We start from the raw sequence: 26,502 nt of genomic DNA on the forward strand, positions 1-26,502 counted from the left end.
TAATGTCCTCACTGCACCCTGCACATCTCCATGAATAAGAAAGAGTGTTCTTGATGTAATAAAGCCACAGCAAGAAGCTTGTCTCAAGAACTGGTGGATATAGTGGCTGCACTTTCTCCTCCTTGAGAAAGCTAATTGCAAGCATATCCAGTTCTAATTGATGATGGTGCTGGAGAAACCTTTTCTCTGCATTAATGTGAGAAGAAACTCTACCTTCCTTCACTGAGACCCACCTTTCTGGCCAAGCTCTGTGCCAAAGTGTTCATGGTCACATTGGCTCTTAAATAAGTTACCTGGAAAAATATTCCATTTTAATTGTACTTGACGCTCAACCACAGTGCCATTTAAACAAGGGCACCTGTGTTTCCCATACAAAACAGAAAGGCAGTTCAGTAGGAAAGGACCAGCTCAAGGATGCAGCCTCCATGGGTCCTGAGGGTTCTTAGAGGCAACTCATCAGAAAGAGAGATAGAGACAGAGAAGAGTAATGGTTTTCCTGAAAGCATCTCGTTCCCAGAACCACAGGAACCATAAGCGTGGAGGAAAAGTCTCAAACAGATACACAAACAGTAACAGAGACAGCACAACTACACACAACAGGGTCTCTTTGCTTCTTTTTAAAAACCTTGCTTCTTCTCCCATTTTCATCACTAATATACAAAGACGGCTTGAAATCCCAAATAGCATCTGTGGTGACTTGAAAGAAAATGACCCCTATAGGAAGCGTCACTATCAGGAGGTGTGGCTTTGGAAAGTATAGAGTAAACGTGGCCTTGTTGGAGGAAGTGTGTCACTGTGGGGACAGGCATTGAGGTCTCCTCTGCTCAAGCTAAGTATAATGTGGCACTCAGCTCACTTCCTGTTGCCTGAGGCTCAAGATGTAGATCTCTCAGCTCCTTCTCCAGCACCCTGACTGCCTGTGTGCCACTTGCCACAACGACAGTGGACTAAATCTCTGAACTGTAAGCCAGCCCCAGTTAAATATTTTCCTTTATAAGAGTTGCCGTGGCCAGAGTGTCTCTTCACAGCAATAGAAACCCTAACTAGGACAGTTTCCAATGTCCAAAGCCAATGGCCACATCTCTGGGCCTCTGAACTTTCATTGCTTTCTGGAGAAGGTTGATTTGGAATCAAGCAGTAGCAGAATGGAATGAGGAAAGGAGAGTGAGAGCTGGGAAGACTAGTTCACAGAGAACAGAGACACAGGATGAGAAGTCTGCCTGCCAGCCTGGGCCTCATCCTCTTTTAATGTGGGAAGTTTATAAACTCAGAGACCTTCCAGCTTTGCTGATACTTATTATCCAATTAGATATGAGCCCAAGGACACTTAACCCTTCTCTCATGTGAGAAGGAGAATGACAGTCTCCCTGTGCACCACCTCCACTTTCCTTGTCTCCATGAATGGTCCAGGCCATCTGGGCAGGAGTGGTCCTATACTATTGTGTCCAGTTTGACACCTGAGTTTGATTGATGGTCTTCAGATGCAATCTTGTGAGAAAGCTCATTATATTGTCATTAAGATCTCATTTTCAGTTGGTGACAATGTGAACTCACTGTCTAAGATGCCTACCGTGATCAACTGATTGTCCTCTGAGCCAATTGCATGGCCATGCTGCCAAGTCTCTGCAAAAGACAGCTCTCTAATATCGCAGGGAAGGCAGGAAAGCAGCGTTGAGCATCTCATTAGCTTCTCGGTCTGTAACACAATATGAATCACAACCAAGACTTTCCAAAACAACATGAGGGAGTGTCTTGGGGAGCCCTGCATCCCAGACCAGAAAGAATCTCAACCTCTGGACCCATGCATTTTGCTGAAATCTCTTAGCTCCAAAGAGAAGCACCATTAATGCTGATCGTGCAACATGTCACAATAAAGTAAGAACCACACACGGAATTAAGACACAGCATCACTTCCTGTGATGTCTCTCCCTTGAGTATAGTCCAAGGCTCATTGTCTGTTACCCCACACACTTACCTGTGAATATGTGAGTCTGTTCTAAATACCCTTGCTCCTCCCACCCCCTCCTGTAAGCACTAAAGGTGCTTACAGATTCTATGGTCAAAGAGAGAAGACCGCTCTTTGCCTACTCAAGACTGAAGTCTCTAGTTTTCTTTAGTGTTGGATTAACCAGGACATTATAAATCAACTTCAGAAGAACTGCCTCTTTTTTTTTAACCAAAAGCTCTCTTAATGGCCACAGTTAAGTGTGATGCATATGTTAGTTACCAGGCTTTTAAGAAATAAATCTCCTGACATATGCTTTATCTGGTGATGGCAAGGATCCAGAACTAACTAGGAAATCAGATAAAACCCTGCAGCATTTACTCGAAGGACCTGGAGAGCAGCCAAGAGAACAGGACAGAGGAATGCCAACACGCAGAGAAGGGCCGTGGGGAGCCGGCCTGGGTGCTGATTCCAACCGAGACCCTCGCTGATGCCTTTGCCTTTGTGATGGGCTGGAGCTGAAAGTCTTGTTACAGAGCTGTGGCAGAGAGACAAGGAGCCACTGGGGTCTGGGGGAACCTCGTAGAAATGGGAGACACTGGTTTCCGAGCTGCCCTGGCACGTTTCTAAACTTCTGAAGTTCACCTGTGCTTCTGGATCTAACATAGTGCCCAAGATGGGAGTAATTTATAAATAAGTGCTTCTATATTTCCACAAGTTTGGGCATGTGAAATGTTCATGGTCAAGGCACCAGGAGGTCCAGTGTCTCAAGAACACCCTTTCCTCAGTGATGAGCCTGTCTCTAGACTTCTTCCCAGGGAAGAGGAGACAGAAGGAGGGAAGGAACAAACACAGCGTCTCTCCAATGTGGCAGAACTGAATAGCTTACTCCTGTAAACTCTGTTGCAGGGGGTTTGTCCCATTCCGAATAGTAGAACCCTCATGGCTCATTTGCTTTCTAAGACTGTTACATGGGGACTCAAGACTAGTGTAGGGGACACCAACCCTTGCTCTTCAGCAGAGTTGCCTGGCAGAGAACACCAGAAAGGCTGAGAGCCAGCATGAAGGGGAGCAAGAACGGAGCTGAGGACAGCTGGGAGCGTGAGCTGAAGGGTTGACTGAGAAATGAGGAGGCTGGGACAGAGTTCTCAATCTCAATGATGGGCTAATTTAGGAGTGACAGAAATTAAAGAGCTCTTATGAGTGACCTAGGCTCACAGGTTAGATAGAGAGTAAGCTGTACTCATCCAAGGAGCGTGATGGATGAAAGGGGGAGCAACCTTACCGAACCCACCTCACTCTGGCTCCCAACCTAATATGATCAGATTACACACTTGTCCCAGTGTACTCGGCCCTCTCTAGGGACAGTCAGCACTGTCTGAGAATCCACAGCATTTTACCCCATGTCCAGCATTTAATAAAAACTCAAAAATAGTAAAACTGAGAAGCAAGAGAAGAAAATGACCCAAAAAACCCTGCAAATTCACAAATGGTCTAGTTTTTTGAAACATGAGCTATAGATTTAAAAATTATTGTGAATCATTCTTTATAGAATTCTATATAGAATAGAATAGGATTATTCTATCAGTGATCTATAATATTCTCTTTTCAAAACATTAAATAGAAATTCTAGAACTAAAAATTATAACAGTTGAGATAAAGATTCAATGGGTGTCACAGAAGATCAGATATCGTGAAAGCAAGATCTGGAAGAAAATGAGCAAAATTGTGCAAACTGAGTCACAGACAGCAAAAGGGGTGGGAAAGACAGAAACGCGTTAGGGAACAACCATGATGCACTGCAAAGCTGTGCGGCTCCTCGGTGACTGAAACACACTGAGTCAGGATTACCATCCTGTCAGCAGAGAATGGTCAGGCACTTCCGTAATATCGGACAACCACGGTTTCCAGAACTGCATGACAATGGAATGGAATCCAAGTTGGGTCAGCACAGCAAAGACAGTGGAGAGAAGAGGAGGAGCAAGCGCCCATGTTCTGCGGTGCAACGTTGTGGCAGTAGCTCACTGTGACCCTGACAAAGAGCCAGACGGAAGAGTTTCAAGCTCTGTGACAGAGTAAGATGACAAACGAGGTGACAGAAATACTAGCCGCCTGGATTGATCACTTCATGTTGTCCCTGTGCATTTAATTATGACACTACACTCCTCTATATGTGCAAATATGTCAATTAGAATTGTAAAAAAAATAAATTTTAAATAATGCTATCTTCAAGGAAGTGACAATAGCCTGACAGCTAAGTTTTCAGTAGAAAAATAAGGAGCCCAGGAAACAACAGAATGGCGTCGCTAAGACATGAACAGAAAACAGCTGGTATGCACAGGGACAGCTCTTCAGGGAGGAAGATGAGACAGAGATGTTTCAGGGCTGGGGAGATGGCTCGGCAGTTAAGAGCCCTGGCTGTTCTGCAGAGGACCCAAGATCAGCTCCCAGCACCCACATTGACACTGCATTTACACACAATGTCCATATATACATGCAGGCACTCACACATATAAAGTACTAAAAAAATCTTTCAAATGTTTTTAAATGGAAAATTTTTCAGATAAACAGAAAAGAGTTTTGATCCACCTGTCACCAGCTGGTCAGGAAGTGGAAAGAAAATGCTCCTGGGTAGAAACAAGAAATAAATGCAGAAAGGGAAAAATTAACCTATAAAGATGTGACTCTAAAAAGTAAAAAACATTAGCAGTAAATCCAGTATTAACCTAGCCTTGCAGGGTTGAGATTACGTAAAACTAGCAGTGCGGCAGTGATGATGGAAGGGAGAGGGGAATAAAGTCAGCGTGTTTAAACTTTAGCCTTGCTGGTGACAAGGTACCAGAGAATAAGTCAAGGTGCCTGTCAAAACGTCTATGATAACCACTAACTTCAAAGGACCATAAGCTCAAACAGCTAGCGAAGGGAAGAAAGATGACAAAATTCAAACAGAAATCAGTGTGACCTCTGCACCAAGACCAACTACAATATACAAGGAAAGATGATTATGATAATTCCCCTGTGGATAAAAGTGCAAAAATTATTACCAAAAGAATAATATACCCATTTATGCACAAAAGGTTAAAACAGGATTAGATATTTTAATGTTAGCCAAGAATGGCTAACATTTGAAAGTTGCCTAATGCAATTCTTAGATCAACAGGAAGGAAAGAGGGGCCAAAAACTTGCTGATATAGGAAGCCTTTATGGTAGCACTTTTACCTGAGGTGATCTAGAGCAAACAGCTAGAAGGTAGAGAGAAACCAGAAAATCTCAGTGCAGGCGTCTATACAATGCCCACATCATGCATCATGGTGCGTAGTAAGATTGACATTTTTCCTTCTGCAATCAGGAATGGAGTGAGCAAGAATGTGAGGGTTCCCACAAAAAAGAAATTATCGTCAGATGAGGAGAATTGTCTATAAAAACCAGTCCCAACATCCACAGGTGAACTATTGTGAGGAATAATCAAAGGTAATTCTAAATTATACTAGATTGCTGTAGAAAAACACCATACAATTAACTATACACGAGACATGCACGCAAGCACTAGTCACCATATACAGTCTATTGTGGAATGTGAATTTAAATTCAAACAAAACATGTTAAATACCCATCAGAATCACTAAAATACATTTCAAATGAGCATGTAAAATGTTGGCCTTGATTCGAAGCAGCAGGATTTCTCACACACTGCTCTGGAAATCTAAATTTACACAGCAATTTTGAAAAACCACTTAGTGGTATCTAATGAAGCTGAACATATTTCTCCTCCATGGACCATAGTTCCCCCATTCGTGTATACACAACAGAAAATCACACATATGTGCAATCCACAAATCACTTGCTTACAACAGCATCATTTTCAGCGGCCAAAATCTGGTAACAATCCACTTCTCTGGCACCAATATAGTGAACAAAAACTGATGGTGTATTAATAGATTCGAATATTATAAAACTGAGAACAAGCCACACAGTTGTACATAGACAAATGGACCAAAAATATGATGGGTTTTGTTTGGTGGAGGTAAGGAGAAATAATGTATTCCTTATTATAGACTTGCTATATCCATAAATCTTATATCATGACCTTTCTGCGGTTTTTGAAAGGCAAAAGAAATCTGTGGTAATGAAAGTCAGAGTGGTGATCACGTTTAAAGGAACAGGTCTGAGGTGCAATGAGCGTTCCTTCTGGGCTGAGACCATGTATCTTCACTCGCGTGGGGCTTAGCTATACACTTATCTGTAATTTTATGCATTTTCACTACCTTTCAATAAGGATTTTCTAACTCAACAATAAAGATATCCATTCCTGGAACTGGAGAGATGATTCAGCACTAAGTGCACTTGCTGCTCTTGAAAAAGACCAGAATTCTGTTCTCAGTGTCCACACTGGGCAACTCATAACCTTGAGTAACTTGAGCTCAAGGGACCCAACATGGCCTCTGTGGGCAACACACACACACACACACACACACACACACACACACACACACACACACATTTTTAAAGACTAATTCTTTTTTTAAAAGATTTATTTATTTATTATGTATACCGTGTTCTGCCTGTGTGCATACCTGCGCCCCAGAAGAGGGCACCAGATCTCATTACAGATGGTTGTGAGCCATCATGTGGTTGCTGGGAATTGAACGCATGACCCCTGGAAGAGCAGTCAGTGTTCTTAACCGCGGAGTCATCTCTCCGGCCCCAAGACTAATTCTTTTTTTTTAAAAAAAATCACAAAGTGTGGCCAGTGGTGCCTCATTCTGTGCAAAGGCAGAGCTGTTCAGAGACAAGGCAGGAGACATCATGTGTTCCCCACGAGAAGCAGAAAGTCTCTAGTCAGATGAAAAGCAACATTCCATCTGGGATTCTTGGTCCTTGTTAGCTACTAGCCCCACCAAATATTTTATCTAGACTATAGTTTTTATTCATAGAGATCCTGACTCCACCCAGTACCCTGACTAGGAGCCATAGAGAGCAATCTAAAGCACTGTGGTATGAGTTAGTTAGCATCAATGGAGCATTCCAGCCATGAACTCCAAGCTCCTGCCTTGTCTCTTGGAGAATATCTAGTGCTACAAACCTGGTGCGGGGGCCTGAGGCTGACCATGGAGCTGGAGTAGAGGAGCAAAAGGTGGAGAGGACAGGTGGGGAGGCAGGGAGAAAGGGAGGCAGGGAGAAAGGGAGGCAGGGAGAAAGGGAGGCAGGGAGAAAGGGAGGCAGGGAGAAAGGGAGGAGAAAGGGAGGCAGGGAGGAGAAAGGGAGGCAGGGAGGCAGGGAGGTGGAGCAGGAGTCAGAAATGAGTATCTGGGGTTCCTCACACCTAAGGCAAACCTGGCTTGTCTGGCTCCTATAAATTTTCTGGCATTTTTAAGGCCTTGGGGAAAAGTCAGTAAATGAAATTGGATTCTGACCTCTTAGGTCTCGGATTCTAGATGGCACTGGAGAGTAGTGTGAGCAATCGTGAACGTGTACCAGGCAAAGTGGATGAGTTGCATCCAGCGTGCAGTTGATACCATCCTAGTTTGTGACCTGGCACACACAGTAGGCTAGAGCACAGTTAAACGCTTAGGGCTTGGTGCCAATGAGGAAGGGAAGTTTAGCCACCAAAGCCCACCGTATTCAGAGAAGCCACATGAACAAAAGAATAAAATATGAAAGTGGGCATCCCTAGAGTCCCATCTTGGTCCTTCCACAAACCCTTTAACCGGCAGTCTCTATGCCAGCTCCTGCTAACCTGGGGAAGGCTGCCATGTCCTTGTAGAAAAATAGTGCTATGATCCTAGGGCCAGGACCAATGTCTAAGTTGGAGTGACTAGGTCATAGGCTCGAGGTTAAGGCTACAGGTTGAGAATCCGAAGATGCCCTTTGCTTCTTCTTGTATACCACCCATCCTAACCTTCTCCTCATGAGCCTGGTTCTTTTCCATTGGCTTATGGCAATAACAAGAAACCCCAGACATGGGTAGAATTTGCCCTGCAATCCTAGAGTTGTAAATTATGAACTATTTGTCGGCATCTACTAGTTTTAAAACATTTACAGCATTTGAGCTGTAGAGATGGCTCAGAGGTTAAGAACACCTGCTGCTCTTACAGAGGGCCCAGGTTACACTCCTAGCACTCATGTGGCAGCTCACTCATGGCTGTCTATGACTTCTGTGCCAAAGGATTCGACAGCTTCTGGTTTCTTCGAGCACCACACATGCATGTGGTACGCAGGCATACATGACATACGTATAGGTATAACATGTGTCCTAGTCACTGTTCTCTATGGTGAAGACACACCATGGCCAAGGCAGCTCGTGTAAAAGAAAGCATTTAGTGGGACTTGTTTACAGTCTCAGAGGTTTCAACGGTCATCATCATTATGGGAACATGGTAACATGCATGTCTCTAGAGAAGTAGCTGAGAGTGATACTCTGATCTGCTGGAGGAGAGACTGGGCCTGGTGTGGGCTTTTGAAACCTCAGAGTCAACCCCGTGACACACTTCCTCTAGCAAGGCCACACCAACTACAACAAGACCACACCTACTCCAACAAGACCACACCTACTCCAACAAGACCACACCTACTCCTACTCCGACAAGGTCACACCTAATAAGGCCACTCTCTGGTGACTAAGCATTCAAAGATATGAACCAATGGGGTCCGTTCTTATCCATACTACCACAGCATTCAACATAAAATAAAAGCTAAAAACAAAACTAAACAAAACTCAGTATAGAATCAAAATTTTTCTGCCCTGGAGGTTTGATAACACACACACACACACACAAACACACACACACACACACAAACACACACACACACACACACAGCACAAAATAATTTATTCCTAGGATTAAAGGGCGCAAACACTAAAAAATGTTTCCTGGGCGTGTAACTCCCAGTCAGACCTATTGTCTTCTGCCAGCAGTGAAGTCAGTGACCTTGCAAAGCGGTGAAGGACGTCAGACAAAGGGACTCAGCAGGATCCTCCTGTAGGGCCACCTACAGGGGATGGACAGGAGGGCTTTGAATCTCAATCTACACTCTAGCAAGCACATTTCGGGGGCCATGAGGACAGCTGCCCAGTGCAACCCAAAGCATGAAGGTCTCTCTCTGATCAGTTAGCCCCGATCCCTGTTATTTCAGGGATTGCTTTTGCAAAAGTGTGACTGTGGTTCTGATTTTCTCTGAACTGAAATGATGGGAATGGCCCTTAAGTAGCCAGCTCCTAAGTAGATGGACATTATCTTAGCCTCCTGGCAATTGTCTCCTGCTGGGCTGACCTATGCACCTTCAGGGCCATCTCACAGTCTTTCAGAACAGTAATTTGTTTACTGACAGGTCCCATTTTTCCATGTTCCAGTAATAGGAATGGAGTATCGGGTGTGGGAGGTAAGGCCTTGTCCTGAGGGCCAGCGGAGCCTTCTGAAGGTCCTGACCTAGGTGAAGCATGCCCTGGCCTGTAAACATGTCAGAATGACATTAGCCGTGTATTTACAAAGGCTGCCCTGAGTGCGCCCATTATGCCTAGCCTAATGGAATTGCCTCCCTCTAAGTGCTTTTTAAGTTGTGTAGACAGCACTGCCAGTGTCCCTGCAGGGTACTCGGATGCTTGCTGTAAATAGCAAAGCAGGCCTCCCAGGGCCATCCTGGGTTGCCATGGGGTCTATGGAGGAGGCCCTGGTCCGGTTCATCTCTTCTCACTGTGTTTGTTGTCCATTTGTTTGAGCCTCTGAGGCCCAAACTCATTCAAGTTTCCTAACCTGAAGAACAAAATTAGACGCCACCCCTCCAAGTGACTTCCACGCACACTGTGCCAAGCTCACTTTCAATGTCCTGCCCCAGCATCATGTGCTATGTCTATTTCTTAAGCATTTTACAGAAGGAAACAGAGAAATAAAGAGGTAAACTAACATTCAGCCGCGGGTAACACTGCCACATGACTGAGGGAACTCAGCTACAGGACACGGAACCCGTCACCCGAGGGGACAGAGCCAGCCATTGTCAGACGTGGACAGGCTATGGTGTTTCCTCTGATGCTCGGTGGCCCTTTGGTTCTGTGTCTCAGAGACCAGCAGAACTCCAGCATTGTTAGGTCCATGTCGTCTCCACTTAGGTGATGAGAACTCAGTTGAAGACTCCTACTTTCGACCTCCTTCTGTTCCCTGAACAGACTCCCACTTAACCTCACTGAAGTAGACACACCTGGAGACAGGAAGTTCACCTGTGTGATGAACTCTACATCACCAGCCATCAAATATGACTATGGGGGAATCCTAGCACATTAAAAATCGAAATATCTTTATCATCTACTTGTCTTTCCTTAGCCATTTCAATTTTTAAGCGTCATTCACTTTGAACATTCTCCCTTTTTTGTGACAAGTCAATCATCTAACTGAAACCCTTCATGTTCATTAAAACCAGCAGGGACTCTAAGAAGTGGTAATGGAGTTAATTTTCTCCTAAGTAGAAGTTTATGTGTATGCATACATGTTCATAAATCCATAATGAGATATTTAGGCATAGTATTTACACATTATACACACACACACACACACACACACACACACACACACACACACCCTGGTCAATACTTTCAAACACCAATGTCTTTAAGTTCAGGCACAAAGCAGTTTATTAGCATTCCAGTAGACTTTGACCTTTGACCTGGAAATACTCTCAGTAAGTTTTTTTGCTGATGAAGTGAACTTTTTCACTAAGCATACTCGTGATTTTAAAAAAATAATAATTCTAATTTATACAACTTGAGCTTGCCTTTACTCTTGGATTTTTAGTTATGACTTACAATGTAGTATTTGCACATAAAATATCATAAAGTTTCCAGAAATGCTACATAAAAATATATCTTAAAACACTGGGAGGAGAGAAATATAATAAGATTAAAAGTAATTAAGAAAAAGGTTCATGTTTTCTTGAGAATGTCTCCAAAATCTAAAGAAAAATTTCACGGCAACAAATAGCCCAGTGTAAAATGAAATTCACTATAGGACTTGATTCTGTCATCAAAGGCAAATGTAAAATGTAAGGACAAGACTTAGTGCATGCACACACACACACACACACATACTCACACACATACACACAAAATACATACTTCCACTGTACTTTCTCTTAGAGTCTAGCCCACCCTTCTAGCCCACAGGAATATATGCATATATATCCAATGCCTTTTATTATATTTCTTTAAATTTATACAAAAGCAGTTTTGCTGTCTGTAAAAATCCAATAAAAGCCAAATTTCCCAGTCTTCAGATGACGCTGGACCTAGACCGCACGGCTGTGCTGGCACGTGCTTTTGCTGGGCTTCAGGGGAAAGGTAATGAGAGTTTACATCCCACTCACAAACCACATATGTTTTCCTGGGGCCAATTCACAAGACAAAAACCACCATCTACAACCAGAGAAGCCCTGCTTATTAATGAATGCTTTTATCGGAGATTTCTCATGTGACAGCTCAATCAAAAAGGCAGCATCAAAATAAATTAGCTCAGGATATGAGGTCTTATTTTACAAATGATAGCACTCAAAGGTTTAATGTCTGCCACCCAGACCAGGACCACTGAGGTCTCACTGCCCTGAGGGAGCCATTTCTGTCCTGTCCAGGAGCTTGCTGGTATCGTGGGATATTTACTAGCCCTTCACTTCCCAATCAGGATGTAAACCTCATCCACAAGCCACACGGCAATGTCACTTGCCCGGTGCATGTAGTAAAAACACTTATCAAGTAGTTACCTTAGGGATCCGTCAAGGGCATAACACCTGGAACTCCTACAGAATTCTGTCACCCCATACTGGAAGCACCGACAGGAGCCATGTTGCCCACTGCCCTTTGAAAGCTGTATATTGGATACTTCTCTGTCACTGGGGACACAACAGTCTTTTTGCCCAGAGATCACTAGGAAAATCGAGAATGTTAACCATGCAGGGATAGCTCCTCAAAGGAAGAAATACCTGTTTTCCAGGCAGACTTGGAGATTGTTAATGACCTGGTGACCTTTTGCTCTCTGTAGAGGCAGACCTCACCCGAATATGCCCAGAATGTTCATCCCAGACTCTCCATCCCTAGACCTTTGGCTTTAGTAGTCAGTCGACAGAACCAATCCTCAAGGGGGACGCCACATTTGCTGCTGACCTCTGTGCTGTCTCAGTCAGAGACCACACTAGGCTCTAGGCCTTTCAGCTACAGAACCCATCTTCAAGATCACATGGCCTTAGTCAAGAAGTTTCTGTGTAGTCACACCGGAAGCTTTATTGTGCACCTGGAATTAGAATGACTGTTGCCTGGAAACCTTTTCCCAAATTATATTGTGTTTCAGAAGCACTTGACCTCAGACTCTTCAGAAGTCTGATTTGTCATTCTCACCTCTTCCGGTTCTTTTTCCTGCCTGCAGGACTTGTGTAGGGACCCCTCAGGCATCTCTCTACAAATGCACTGACTTGCTCACACAAACTGAGCCCTCGGTCTAGGCACAGATGCCGTGGACCACGTGGGAACCCTAGAAGAGCCTCGGCATCCTTGGGAGTCTTCTTTCCCTGATAACCAGATCCCTCTGGCTCCAAGGACCTTGTCTGATGCTGACCTTCAGTGTCTCTCCCAAGCTATTGTCCTTCTCTGTCTGTGGTCACGTGTACTCTTCTGGTCATCCACATGCATTCACAGGAATTAAAGCAAATTCTTCTAACCTGACCCATTCCTTTGCTGGTGTTAGAACCTTCTTCTTCCAGATTCCAGTGTAGACTGGAAACTGGCAGCTCTCTAGAACCCCTCCAGGAACGCCAATTCCAGGTGGGGATTGCTGAGACCTTGGTCTCATGCATTAACTGCTGGGATTCAGTGTCTCTCCAGAATGAACCAGCAATCTGGAACACCAGCGCCCTCTCATGGACAAGCTGAAAAGCTCTCTGAAGCACCCTCCCCCAGAAGTGAAAACAACAGGGTGTGCTGGGAAGAGAAGCTGCCCCACCCCCACCATCTCCGCCAAAATGATCTGCTCCTGCCAGGTACTTCCCTCCTAAAACCGCTCTGGATAATTTCTTACAGCTTCCATCCCAATCAGACACAAACCTCGGGACAGTGTTCATGTCAGAAACGTAAGTATCACTTACCAATTAGTAAGAATGATTTTCTGTGACGGAGATGTCTCAGTGGGTAAAGTGTTTGCTTAACACGCATGAAGACCTGCATTCAACTTTCCCAACACTAATAAAAGTCAAGTATTAACAGCATATGCCTGTGACCTCAAGGGGCCCGTCTAAACTAAACGGCAAGAACTGGGTTCAGTGAGACACCTGTTCTCCAAAACTAAAGTGGGGAGCAACAGAGGAAGCTACCTGAGGCCGGCTTCACATGCTGGGGATGGTTCAGGGCCATGGGGGAGATGGGAGGAGCCCTAAAGACAAATGTAACTTACAAGATTCATGTATATTATCTTAATGAATGCTCCCAGTGACTCAGGATACTAGGTTAAAGAGTGTCCTGATGTTACAGGTGAGAATGCATTCAAAAGATGAGCTTCTTCACTCTCCATGGCGTGGTGGCTACTGCAGGGGGACACCTGCCTTCACAGGCTCCCTGGCGCAGAGAAAACTGGTAGCCAGACCTACTTCCTTCCTTGAGATCAATCTGGTTTTCTTAATCTACTTCCCTTTTCATCCTGACAATTGAAGGAAAGTCTCGATTCTTAAGGAACAAGAGAGGAATCGTTCATTCAAGAATCCTCGCGGTCTTCTTTAAGTTTGAGAGGCCTACCTCTGTAAGTAGAATCACAAACAGCGTTACTCCTTGTATCCAAGCTTAGCTTAGTTCCCAGCCCTGCTGTGGCACAGAAACCCATCTCAGTAATACCGCAGCTAATGCCTCTCATGTTATCTTTTTAAACAGGGCTGAAGGAAGGCAGTGCAGCCCATAAACCAAAGTATCTGAGGCTGCAGGGGTCAAAGGCCAGGCCATTTTAGTCGGGTGTCATTGTTAACACTGTTCCTATTGTCTTCATTCTTATAGAGGCCTGGCAGGAGAAGCCTCTAGTGGGGGCCGGGAATGTTTAACTCCAGGATGCTAGAGGCCTGGGAGAGTGTCTCCCCACACAGCTTGGAAGGTGTGTGTTATGTTCTATGAAGACCAACACCATGAGAATTCTGTGAGCTATAGAGTCCCAAAAACGGGCTGGCTGTGCAGCACAGAGCACATGCCGAGAAACACTGCAGCAAGTGAACACAGCTAAGAGCAGAGAGGTAGCCAGGCTCCTGGGGACGATCTGTCATCCCAGTTGATGGGAAGGCTTCAGCAAGGGGGCCACAAGTTCAAGGTCAGCCTTGGCAGATTAGTAAAACCCGCTCTCAAAATAAAAAGTAAGAGTGGGCTAGGACCATAGCTCAGTGGCACAGTTGTGGCCTAGCATGGGCAAACTATTTTTGAACCCCAGTAGCAAGGAAGGAAGAAAGGAAGGAAGGGAGGGAAGGAGGGAGGGAGGGAGAGAGAGAGAGAGAGAAAGGAAACAAAGGGGAAAAAAGAAGGAGGTGGAAACGCATTGCCAGGAGTGGTAGGAAATGCACTTCACAGAGCAGTAGCAGGCTAAAAAGCTCAGGTATCTACATCATTCCCTTGAAGGTCTTATTTTGCATGGCAACTCTTTCCCTTCAGAAAATGCTCTAGGATCCCAGTAATGCGCTGTGAAGATAAGCAACTGGTAATTAAAGGGTTGGGTCTCTCAAGGCACCCAGCTGGTAAGAAACAGAGAGTACCTAAGACCAGTGCTCTTCCTCTCACAGAGGATGTCCCTCTTGGGAGGAGACCTGCGCACTGGCCTGGGCTCATGCATTTCACTATTTGCTGAGTATAACTCTTTTGTGTGTGCTTCCTTGCTGGTCATTTTAATCCATAAACAGTACTGACCCCCTTTTCCCATTGCCAACCCTGTAGTTGATCCATGGCATCCTAAGCATGCGCCTCAGTTTCCACAGTTTGGGGACCACTGAGCACAGGATCTTTGGGTTACATTTGCCAGTTAAAAGTCAAATCAGTCTCAACTAACACAAAATCACCTTGTGAATGAGACTTGATTGTCACCTGCATCTCACAAGCAAGGTGTGTGCTAGGTGATTCTCAAAAGAGAAGAAGAGCCAGATTCCCCCAAACCCTGCCCTTCTCCCTAAAAACTCAGCTCAAGGCCTACCACGGAGACTTCAGGCCCCAGTCAGCTCATCTCTTGTCCCCCTTGACTCACTACCAAGGGAGACAACTGCTGTCCAGCCCAGCGGTCTCTGTGAGGGAGCATGGCCACACCCTGGTACTGCTGCTGGTGTTGGCTTCAAGTGCCATACTGAATACCTCGATTACACAGCGGGACAAAATAAACATCCTTCCTTCCTTCCTTCCTTCCTTCCTTCCTTCCTTCCTTCCTTCCTTCCTCGCAGGTTGGCGCTGGCTATTACTGCTATGCCAGGGCTGCAGACTACTGCAATTGGTACAATTCCTTTTTTTTTTTTTTTTTTTTGTCTGTTTGCTTTTTGTTTTTGTTTTTTGAGACACAGTTCCTCTGCATAATAGGCCTGACTGTCCTGGAACTCACTCTGTAGACCAGGCTGGCCTCAAACTCATAGAGATTCGCCTAAGACTCCCAAGTGCTGGGATTAAAGGCATACGCCACCACAACGGGCAATTGGTACAATTCTTAGTTCTAAGTTTGGGGATTTAATTAAAAAAAAAAAAAGTCCAAGTCAAGATCTAAACACCACTTAGTCAGGCATGAGGCAGGTGGATCTCTGAGTTTGAGGCCAGCCTGACCCACCTAATGAGTTTCAAGGCAGCCAGGGCTATGTAGGAAAGCCCTGCCTCAGAAAAGCAAAGAACAAACTAAAACAATCTGTTTCTGGTTTGAAGTTGGGCAAGTGTTTCATGCACAGGCCATATTAGAAATGTACCTGGCCAAGGCACACAATATTTCAAGCTTTTAATTTACTCTCCAGATAGCCCACTGATGACCGGTCACACCTGATTGCTCTTCTCCACCCGCTGCCCCCTCCTTCCCCTTTCTCTTCAGGTTTACAAAGAAAGAACTTTGTAAGGGGCCCGGGGATGACGGTTGTGAGAATGGAGAGTCTGTCTTATCAACAGTCAGCAGGGCCAAAGTTAATCTAGACTTGGATTTGGTATTTTTTTAAGTAAGGATGTGTACATTCCGACATGAATTTGCTATCTCAGCAAAAAGCTGCTTCTCTCCCACAGCTGCCTGGCAAGCTTCGGAGGGAGGGTCAGGGTCAGCGGTTATCATCTCTTCCTTCTGACACGTTGACGTCTGTGAATAGGCTGACCTTGAAGACTGAGTCATTTCTCACAGATGTTAATTTGATTGCTCGGCCTGACCTCTCCTGGGGTCTGGCTTCTGTCTTCATCACTTTATAAAGACTGTGAGAACCTCTCCGAGGCTCTGACTATGCTGATAGACTCTTCGATCCAGGATCTAAAATTGAGCAGATAACCCAAGTGTGTTTTGGTAAACTTTTAACCCACTTCCCAAGACATTTGTCCACGATGCAAGAAACCAGAAATGCAAGCCTTTTAGCCCGCACAGACCTCTCAATTGCCCTCCATGAATAATTGCTCCACCACACACTATCCATTTTGCATTTATTTTAGCCAGCTCCTGCAGGAGTAAGGACCACTGCAATTAGTAAAGAAAAATGGTGACCCTCCCTCCCTTAGAAAACGTAGGACTGTGACCATTTGGAAGATAATAATGAGATATGAAAAATAAGGAGTTAAAAAATCTGCTCTTTTTAAATGGAAAATGACCCAAAAGACATCTCCCAAAAGCAGATATACAATGGCTGCCATGTGTATGAGGTAATGCTCACCCCAGTCAATATCAGAGACGCATGATGAGGTCCCATTTTACCTTAGACAGAATGTCTCCAGTGCAAAGAGAAATTGGCAGATGCTGGAGAAGATAAGGAGAAAGGAAAATTAACTGTTGGTGGGAATGTAAATTAATGCTCCCTCTACAGAGAACACTGTAAAAAAAAAAATCCCGAAGAAACTGGGAAGAAAGCTACCACATGACTCAACAATCTCCTTGCTGGTTATTTATCCAAAATAAAAGCAATTGGTGTTCCAAAAAGACATCTGTACCCCCATGGCTACTATATCATTGTTCACAAGGCCAGAGAAACAGACTCAACCAGGACTTCCTGGGGCAGCAGGATACTAAGCAGTCACTAGAAGGGGCACAGTCCTGTCTACTACAGCAGTCAGAGAGAACTGGTTACTCCAGTGTTGAAGAAAATGAATCGTGTACAGAAAAACAAATGTCACATGATTTTGTGCTCAAATAAAAACTAAGAGTATTTAGGTTTTACAGCCAGTGAGTGAGCAGGACAGTGGGTCTAGAGAAGGAGAAAAAGAACGAGTGTCCAGTGTGAACACAGTCTCAGCCAGCATGGGAGACTCCACGGTTGGCGTTCTGCTGCACAGCTGGGTGCAGCAGTTACAGTCAGCAAGGGTGGATCGAGTGACCCAACACTGCTAGAAGAGAGGATGCTGAGTGCACTCACCACAGAGAAACGGGAAACACCTGGAGTGGTGGGCAGCCTGTCTTGAGCTGATCAATGCACAACTTGTGAACACGCCAAAATGGCGTGCTGTTCCCTGGGAAGATGCCCCATTGAGTTTATTTATGTTTTAGCTTATAGCTAAATACATGGAGTCCCATTGATGAAAACCCACTTTTCTTGTGTGTGCTTACTGGGTAGCTCATGGCTCAGTGGTCATGTGGGACTGGACTCAAAGCTTTGCTACACGCGATGGTCAAGTGACAGACATGGCTGAGGTGAGGCACGGACCGCCTTGGGCAGAATAACTCCGGGCAGTCTGAATAACTTCAGACAGGCAGATCCCAGAGTTACACTGACCTGGAAAATTCCTTCTTGATGGTGCTCTCCAACTCAAATTAATTAATAATTGTCACAGAAATTACTTTCTCAGTTCTAGAATCTTCTTAGAACGTAGCAGATGGGTATTTATCTCTACAGGGGGATGGGAATCTCTATGGTATATTATCTCTATGCACAACAGAGATAAAAATCCATAAAAACTACTAAGCTAACATGTCACATGTTAATGTGGAAGGGGGTAAATTTCTCAGGATCCTACCCATAGTCAAAGAACTACAGACAACCAGTGACCAATAGGAGAAGGAGAACTGGCATCTCCCAAGGATAGGTGCCCTTATTGGTTTTCCAACACACAGTGATCATCACCCTAACACCATATATACAGCATGAATAAAAAAGGCAGTATTTATATATATTTGCACATATATATGCATATATATGTAACAAAGATAATCAAGAAAAGGTAGTGTGGGAGGTCTTTCTGTCTATGTACTGCTTTCATTGGTTAATGAATAAAGAAACTGCCCTGGCCTGTTGATAGGGCAGCAGTGAGGTAGGTGGATAAGATGGAACTGAATTCTGGGAGGTAGAAGGCAGAGCCAGAGAGATGCCATGGATCTGTCACCAGAGTAAGACATGCTGCTGAAACTTAGTCGGTAATCCACTGACACGTGGTAATACACAGATTAATAGATATGGGTTAAACTAAGTTGTAAGAGTTAGCCAATAAGAAGTTAGAGCTAATGGGTCAAGCAGTGTTTTAATTAATATAGTTTCTGTGTGATTATTTTGGTTATGGGGGGCTGGGATGAACAAGCGGCCTCCTCCACTCCTCCTACAAAAAGGAGGCTATCTTACTCAGTCATGATCAAAGAAGCTTCCTCCAGCAACAGATGGGAGCAGAGGCAAAGACCCACAGGCAAACTTTATGTGCAGAGTGGAGTCTAAATGAAATGTCACCTTCAAAGCCCTCCCCTCAGAGCTCGGGAAGGGAAAGAATGTAAGAGCCAGAGTGGATGGAGGACAATAGGAGAACAAGGCCCTGTGAACCAACTAATCAAGGCACCTATGAACCAGAGACTGGAGCAGCAAGCTCAGGGCCAACACGGTCCTATATTATAGCTTCTAGTTCAGTATTTTTATGGGACTCTGAGTGCTAGAATAATTGGGTCTTTGGTTCTTGTACCTGCTCTTAGTACTCTTTCCCTGCTATTGGGTCGCCTTGTCCAATTTCAGAATGATGGGCTTCACTTCATCTTATTATATTTTTCTGTGTTGTTTGGTTGCAGAGAGGGAGTAGACCTGGATGGGATGAGAGGGGAGGGGGAACTGGGAGGAGCAGCAGAATGGGAAACTATAAAAATCCATTTTCAACCAAAAAGTAGATAAAGAAAAATAATGAAAAGAAAGGTAAAGAAGGCTATCAATTTGACAGTGGTGTGGGCATGGGAGGCTTGAGGGAGACCAGCAGGGAGGAGCTATAAAGATATTTAAACTTATTGATTCAAAGAAAGAACAGCTAAACCACCATTTTCTCAGAATGTGTAAGTTGAGGGTGACTTGGAGCATATGGGCTGGGGTCAAGGATTTAATTTAGGGAGGAAGAGACACAGTCTGCCTATGGTCAAGCAGGAAAGCTGGGAGAAAGATCTAGAATGTTCTAAAAGAATCCTCTAACTATTCTAATCTAACTAAATGTTGAAATATCTCCTTGGGCTGGCATGTGGGAAAATCTACCCTCCAAAAGGTCATGTGCCCCCTACCCACTCCCTCTACCCACCCCTGCCCTACCCTCTCTACCCCTACCCACTTTCTGTTTGCTAAGACCTGAAACTCTTTGGACTTGAGGGTACACTTTTCCTCCAGCGTCACAGCTGCCAAACTAAAATATCACATTTGCTTATGGATGGGGCCTTGAAAAATACAAGTCCCGCCAAGCGGTGGTGGTACACACCTTTAATCCCAGCACTCGGGAGGCAGAGACAGGCCAATCTCTGTGAGTCTGAGGCCAGCCTGGTCTACAAGAGCTAATTCCAGGACAGACTCCAAAACTACAGAGAAACCCTTTCTTGGGAAAAAAAAGAAAAAAGAAAAGAAAAAAATCAAACTACAAGTCTCCATCCAAACATAATCAATCAGTCAACAAATGTCAGCCATGAGTTATCAGGTGTCACTCCCCTTGGGAACAAAGAGGTGACAAGTGCACGGTTGTCAGGCAACGGAGCCCAGAGGAAGGGTGACAGTCAAGGGGAAGCCCCTGAGAGAAAACCCGCCTCTGTCATTTTGTCCTCAGGTAACTCCTCACAGTGGGGCTGGCAACAGGGCCTGAACTCTAATTTGGTTTGGGAAGGTTTTTGAATCTTTTGCATTTCTTTATTTTTGGTCCGGCTTCAACTTTTGTCTGGGTGTCTCTGCAAACACTGGGCATGTGATAGCAATGACTTACAAACTCCTTTTCCTTGAGGGTGTTCATTTCTGTTTCATGAGGCTGATGGCTTCTTCCTGTCTCCTAATACTAATAACAGGTAGCTTGGGCAATCAGAGGTGGCATTTAAGTCCCGTAGGAGACCTTGGCTCCCTCTACAATACGTGTATCCCGTGATTCAGCCCATGACAAAATGCTCATGACAGCAAGTGGAGGGAGGGTTCTGGCTCACTTGCTTGCAGGCGTCTGGTCCATGGTCAGGGTACTCTGGGCCTGGATGAGACAAACATCACAGTAGACAAGAAGCAGGCATGCCTCTGCCGCTGCTCTTCCTTCTCCATACCTTTTAATCCATCCACCCTCCAGCCCATGGGGTGCCACCCACTTTCAGCGTGGGTCTCCCCCCCACCCCAATAATTGCCTGTAAATGCCTTCACAGTCATACCCAGGAGTGAGTTTAATCTCCCAAGTGCCTTTCAATCCACTCAACCTAACTGAGGAGGTTAACCATCACGTTGCCAGTGAGGCAGTCCAAGAGGCAGACTATCAGTCAGGTGAGGGCTCCATCAAATGGCCCGTTGGACTGGTTTTTCTTCTTTCAAGATGATGCTCTTTCCCTAAATCAAGATGTGGCTGGAATCTAAATCTGTCAGGCTCCCCCTGAGCATTCAGAGTAACTCAGATGGGCTTTACCCAGCAGGTGAGGAACTCAGATAATGGCATTGATTCCTAAGAGCCTGAAATCTCCCATTCGACTAAGTACAGGTCAGTTTTCAGGGCTCTCCTATAGCCCCAAGGCTACTGGTCAGTCTGGCCTCTGCCTTTAGAGACAGAAGACCTGGTTTTTGTCAAAATCGTATGTGCTGTTTGCACAAGATAGTCTTGGGAAATGGATAAGATAACAGAAGTTATGTCTTGGCAAGTTTGGCTGTCTATCAGCCATGGCAGTTGTCTGGGGAATCAACAGAGGATCCGATGGGGAATGTTGGATGGACCAGGTGTGGAATAGCCCCACATACCTCCACCCACATCCCTTGGTCAGAACACAGGTATATGTCAATTCCAATGGCAAGGGAAGCTGATGAACTGTTCATACATCTACTACAGCCCAGGACTAAGAGAAAATGTACTGACTTCCCTTCTGGTCTCTGCCATCAAGCTCATTAAATATTTGTTGAATTAATGGTCCCAAGCCCATTATAACTACTTACCGAGAGTTAAAATAATGGCTAAATCTCTTCACCTAAAAATAGCTGTCAAATATATCCATTAAAAAAACCCAATGCCTCAGAGGACTGCAAGGGTCTGAATGTTGTGTGCACCCCCCCAACCCAAGTGTTTCAAATCTTCACCACTAACGTGTATTAAGCATTAGTAGCTGGAGCCTGTGAGGGATGAGTAGATCAGGGAGCAGAACACTCACCAATGAGATTAGTTCTTGTGGGAAGGAGCCAACAGCTCGGGCTAGCTCAGTAAGGTGCTCCATGCAGATATGTAGACTTCAGGGAAGGGAAGACACAAAGATCCTTGGGGCTTGCTGGTCAGTGCATCTAGCCTTCTTAGTGTGTTCCAGGTCAAGAGACCATTTCCAGGTCTCTGTCTCAAAGGAAATGGATAGAATTCCCCAGGATGAAACTGGAAGCTTCCCTCTGGCCTCCACATTCACAAAAATGTATCTGCAAGATATTCACACATACACAGGCACATGCATGAATGAAAGAAAGATAAAAAATAAATTTAAAAATATATTTTTAAAGTAACTAGGGGAAAAAACCACCTTTGTCTCTTTCCACCATAGGTGTGTCTAGCCAAAGATAACCATCTAGAAAGCAGGAAACAGGAAATGGTTCCTTAAGAAACACTAGATCTGTTAATAGTTTGATTGTGGACAGAGGTCCTGGTTGTGCGCAAGTCATGTAGTTGATGGCGTCTGCAAGACCCAAAGCCTATAGGAGCACAGTGTTTGCTGTTTTGCTTTGCTGAGAACTTACACAGGATTGTTTCTCCAATTAATTTCCACTGCGAATCACTGAAAAGCTAAATTTAAGGGCAGAAGTAAAACAATTGGATCACTTAAAATAACAGGATGGTTCTCATTTTCTTTGTCAAAATTATATGGCATACATTTGACGGCACACATCATGATTCAATTTGAGGCCCCCCATATCCAATAGAGAGGAGATTTCACGAATTAATGTCATAATCTAAGTTAGTCACACGTGTACAATGACCTGTGCACACAGCTATTCCTTCTGTCATTACTTATAATAACATAAGATCAAAAATAACCTCACTGGCTCACTCCAAATTACCCTGCGGCAATTTGGCTCATCAAGAAACATCAGCATGGAAACTTCCAAAGGCAAGAACACAGGGCTTGGGGGTGGGGCGTAGTGTGTGCTGAGCTTGGGCCCAGCAGAAATGTATGCAGTTCTGGCAACCTCTTTATAAGGAATGCTTTTGTACTTCCTGCTACAGTCGGGATGTTCGAGGCACCTGATCCGCTATTTAACAGTAAGCACGGGAGTGGACACAGAAGTGAAACCGTCCCTGCTGTTTTCCACACTGGATGCGGGACTCTCCGGACTTTCCACAGACAGAAGTGTCCAGGATTCTAGGCACTGTGGAGTTCCTGCTGGACACGCGTGAGGGAAACAGACTGATGGAGACAAAAGCCCGGATGTGCCACCCAGCAGCCTGGCACCTCCAGCTAACCCAGGTTGTCCATGCTGAGAAAGTGCTTAAAACCAGCTGCTGCTGCACGCTCCCTGCCTAACAGACATGCGCAGCTGTGACTAACTTCTTTCTGTGATAAGGCCTGGCCATTCAGGTGATGTCACATTCTGCCAGGAATGAAGACATTCTGAAGAGACACCGTGCCCCTCTCTGGCATTCAGACTACTGGGACAAGGCACCCCCAGGGGTTGAAATCTCCCCACAGATCTCACGCTAGAAGGAAAAGGTTGAAGCCTGGGAGCAGGGGCAATCCTCTCAAAAAGAAAAGAATTCATACAGTATTGACAATTGAGTGAAGGGTACATCACAACTTAATCACAGCATCTTTCCTTGCCATCATTCCTTAAGCAGTATAGTAAAGAACCTACTCAGGTGGAATTGGTATTAAGTATTATAAATTACCAAGGAATGACTTAAGGTTTTCAGGAGAATATACTTTACTATTTACAAAATGAAATCAAACACCTTGGGATGCCTTCAACACAAATACCACTTGCCAGGGCAGGAGCATGGGGATTAGAAAAATGGTAAAGAAAATGAAGACACAAGTGGAAATAATAAAAACAGAAGCACAGGACAGCACCAGGAGGGAGTTCCAGGAGAAATCTGTCCACATTTAATTTCCAATTCCTTAAAATACCCCAACCCCAAAAGGTAGAAGTAAGATAAAAAAAAAAAAAACTACATTAACATGGTACAAGGAAGTGAACAGACCAGTTGAAGATTGAGGGCAACATCCATAGCAAAACATTCTGTTGCTAGAACAAAACAAGTCAAGCTTACACCCTAGACCAAGTGGTTTGTCAGTAAGCAAACCACTTCCTCAGTGGAATCTATAGTTATCTCCTTAAGGGAGTAGGAACTTAGTTGGATCTTTAGACTTTTGTTTGGGGTAGAAACATACCTACTTCTCTATTCCTGAAATGAAAGGTCTGAATATTAGCCACACTGGTTGACAATAAATAACCTTGAGAGAGCAGAACTCTCTGATCGACACCTAGGTGGGGCCTTTGTTTGAGGTAGAAACAGACAATAACCTTGAAGGAACAAAAGTAGTTCCAACTCTCTGACCTTCGGAAGAGGTGGAAACAGGCTCACAGTTTTGGACCTCCGCATTGGTGTCCAAGAGGGATCTGGATTCAGTGCCCCATAGATACCAAGGGATGGCTGATCGTTGCTGCGTGAAGGACACATAATCTACATCCATCACGTGATGAATTTCAAAGAACTTGGGCCTCCCATGCATGCTAGGCTGGCATGAATGTGTGAGTGGGCCTCTAGGCCTGTGGGAATACTGACACGAATGAACTTCTGCTCCCTCCTTCTGTGCCTTCCCATGGCTTCAAGTGAAGGGACCATAGAGCGGCCCATCACCATTCCTCCCTCTCGCTCAGGTCGGTAAAGCACCAGCCTTGTGCCAGACACTTTCTGTGCACTCATCAAATATAGACAGATTCTGAAAATATCTCTTGCCTTCAAAGAGACTGGACTTTCGCCAGACCTTGGAGTCAATTTAATAATATTCCTTGAGATGACTTCAGACTGTGTATGTAAACTGCTGTCCTACCGGACCTCAGACCCAAGGCAGTGGCAAGGCCTTCCCATGGCCAGTGTATAGATGCTGACAGAAGACCCACAGCTTCCTCTTCCTGGACGTCTGCAACCTGAGTCTTCCCCTACAGAGACCCCCTACTGAGATGTGCTATTCCACCTCTGCTTCCTTAGAACTTGAACGGTATGGCTAAGTTGAAGAATGCTGGCTGAAGCTAGCGCAAGCAAGAACCAGCTTCCCTCAGGGGGCATTCAAAGCAAACAAGACCCGCCAACATCTTGATTTAAGACTTCTGGCTTCCAGAGGAGAAAATTAAATTCTGTCAGATTAAGTCACAAAGTATGTGGAAATGTATTACAGAAGTCACAGGAAGTGGATACATCTCTCACTTGGGCTCTCCATGTGACTACCTTGAACTTTACCACAGCATGTGGCCCAGTTGATTATAACTCGTAACATGACTTTTAGCTTCCTGTCGGCTAAAGCAGAACTTTCCAGGAGTTCTTAATTCCAGGCTCAGGACTGATGCAGGATTATGTTCATGAAAGGTCCAGGGGATTGAGAAGCAGCTCTATCACCTAAGGGATGTAGTGGGTACAGTGCAGAAAGAATGTCCAGGCAGACATCTTTGTCGTGAGCCTTCACCTTTCAGGTCAGCCCAGACTGCACAGTCATCATGGAACATCATGGAAAGGACCCAGCATCACACCTGACATGTTCTAGAAAGGCACACTAACTTCTCTGAGGACTGAGAATTATCTGTTTTGCTTTATTTCACTTTCATAAACATTCTTATAGAAATGTTAGAGAAATAATGTACACATTCAAAGCAAATTGAAAACTATAATCCTATTAATGGACATAGAATAAAACAACCCATTCTCATTTCTGGGCTCTTTGTTGTTTTCTCTTTGCTGACTTGCTTCTTATACCACACAAATACATATACATGCATGTTATAATTGTCTAGTATAAAATGTAAATGTAACTTTTAAAATATTTTAATACCCAGATCTGCCCACCAAGTAGTCACTGTGCTAAACAAAGGTGATAGTTTAAGATTTTAGTTAGTTCTTGAGACCTTCTTGTTGACTGAGATTTCTGTCCCACCCAGTCCCGCAGCCATTCAGTCCCAAAGAAACACACAGAGGTCAACATTAATTATAAACTGACAGGCCTATTACCTCAGGCTTCTTTTAACTCTTTCTTACATCTTACATTAACCCATACTTCTTCTCTGTGTTAGTCATGTGGCTTGGTACCTTTATCAGTGAGGCATTCTTTTCTTGCTTCCTCTGCATCTGGGTGATGATTGCAGACTGCACCTTTCCTCTTCCCAGAATTCTCCTGTTCTCATTACCCCACCTGTACTTCCTACCTCCTGGTCACCTCGCCTCTACTTCTTGCCTGGGGCTGAATGTTGTGTGTCTCCCCACCCCAAACCCAAGTGTTTTAAATCTTCACCACTAACGTTTATTAAGCATTAGTAGCTGGAGCCTTTGAGGGATGAGTAGGTCAGGGAGCAGAACACTCACCAATGAGATTAGTTCTTGTGGGAAGGAGCCAACAGCTCGGACTAGCTCAGTCAGTAAGGTGCTCCAGGCAGATATGTAGACTTGAGTCTGAGCCCCAGAATCCACACACCAGGGAAGGGAAGACACAAAGATCCTTCGGGCTTGCTGGTCAGTGAGTCTAGCCTACTTGGTGGGGTAACAGAAACGAAGCAGGAAGTAGAGGCGGGGCAATGAGACTGCTGGGAAGAGGGAAGCTCAGTCTGTGGTCATGACCCAGCTGCAGAGAAAGCAAGATAGCAATATGTGACTGCCTCACCGACAAAGGTACCAAGCCACATGGCTAACACAGACAAAAATTGTGGGCTAATATATGTTATAAGAGTTAGAAGAAGCCTGAGTTAATAGGCCAATCAGTTTATAATTAATGTAGTCC

At 44.7% G+C, this 26,502-nt stretch overlaps 1 long non-coding RNA gene across 1 annotated transcript; it reads right to left on the minus strand.

Annotated features, from left to right (window-relative positions):
- Positions 1 to 19,663: 19,663 nt before the first annotated feature.
- On the minus strand, positions 19,664 to 26,251 carry LOC146892114 (uncharacterized). The gene is made up of 3 exons (XR_015004990.2): positions 26,091 to 26,251; positions 21,691 to 21,943; positions 19,664 to 20,540 (listed from the first exon to the last, which is right to left on the minus strand). It is a non-coding gene; the product is annotated as an uncharacterized LOC146892114 (long non-coding RNA).
- Positions 26,252 to 26,502: the final 251 nt, after the last annotated feature.

This window comes from Myodes glareolus, chromosome 14 (genome assembly GCF_982192425.1).
Source record: "Myodes glareolus chromosome 14, mMyoGla1.1, whole genome shotgun sequence".
Classification (NCBI taxonomy): domain Eukaryota; kingdom Metazoa; phylum Chordata; class Mammalia; order Rodentia; family Cricetidae; genus Myodes; species Myodes glareolus.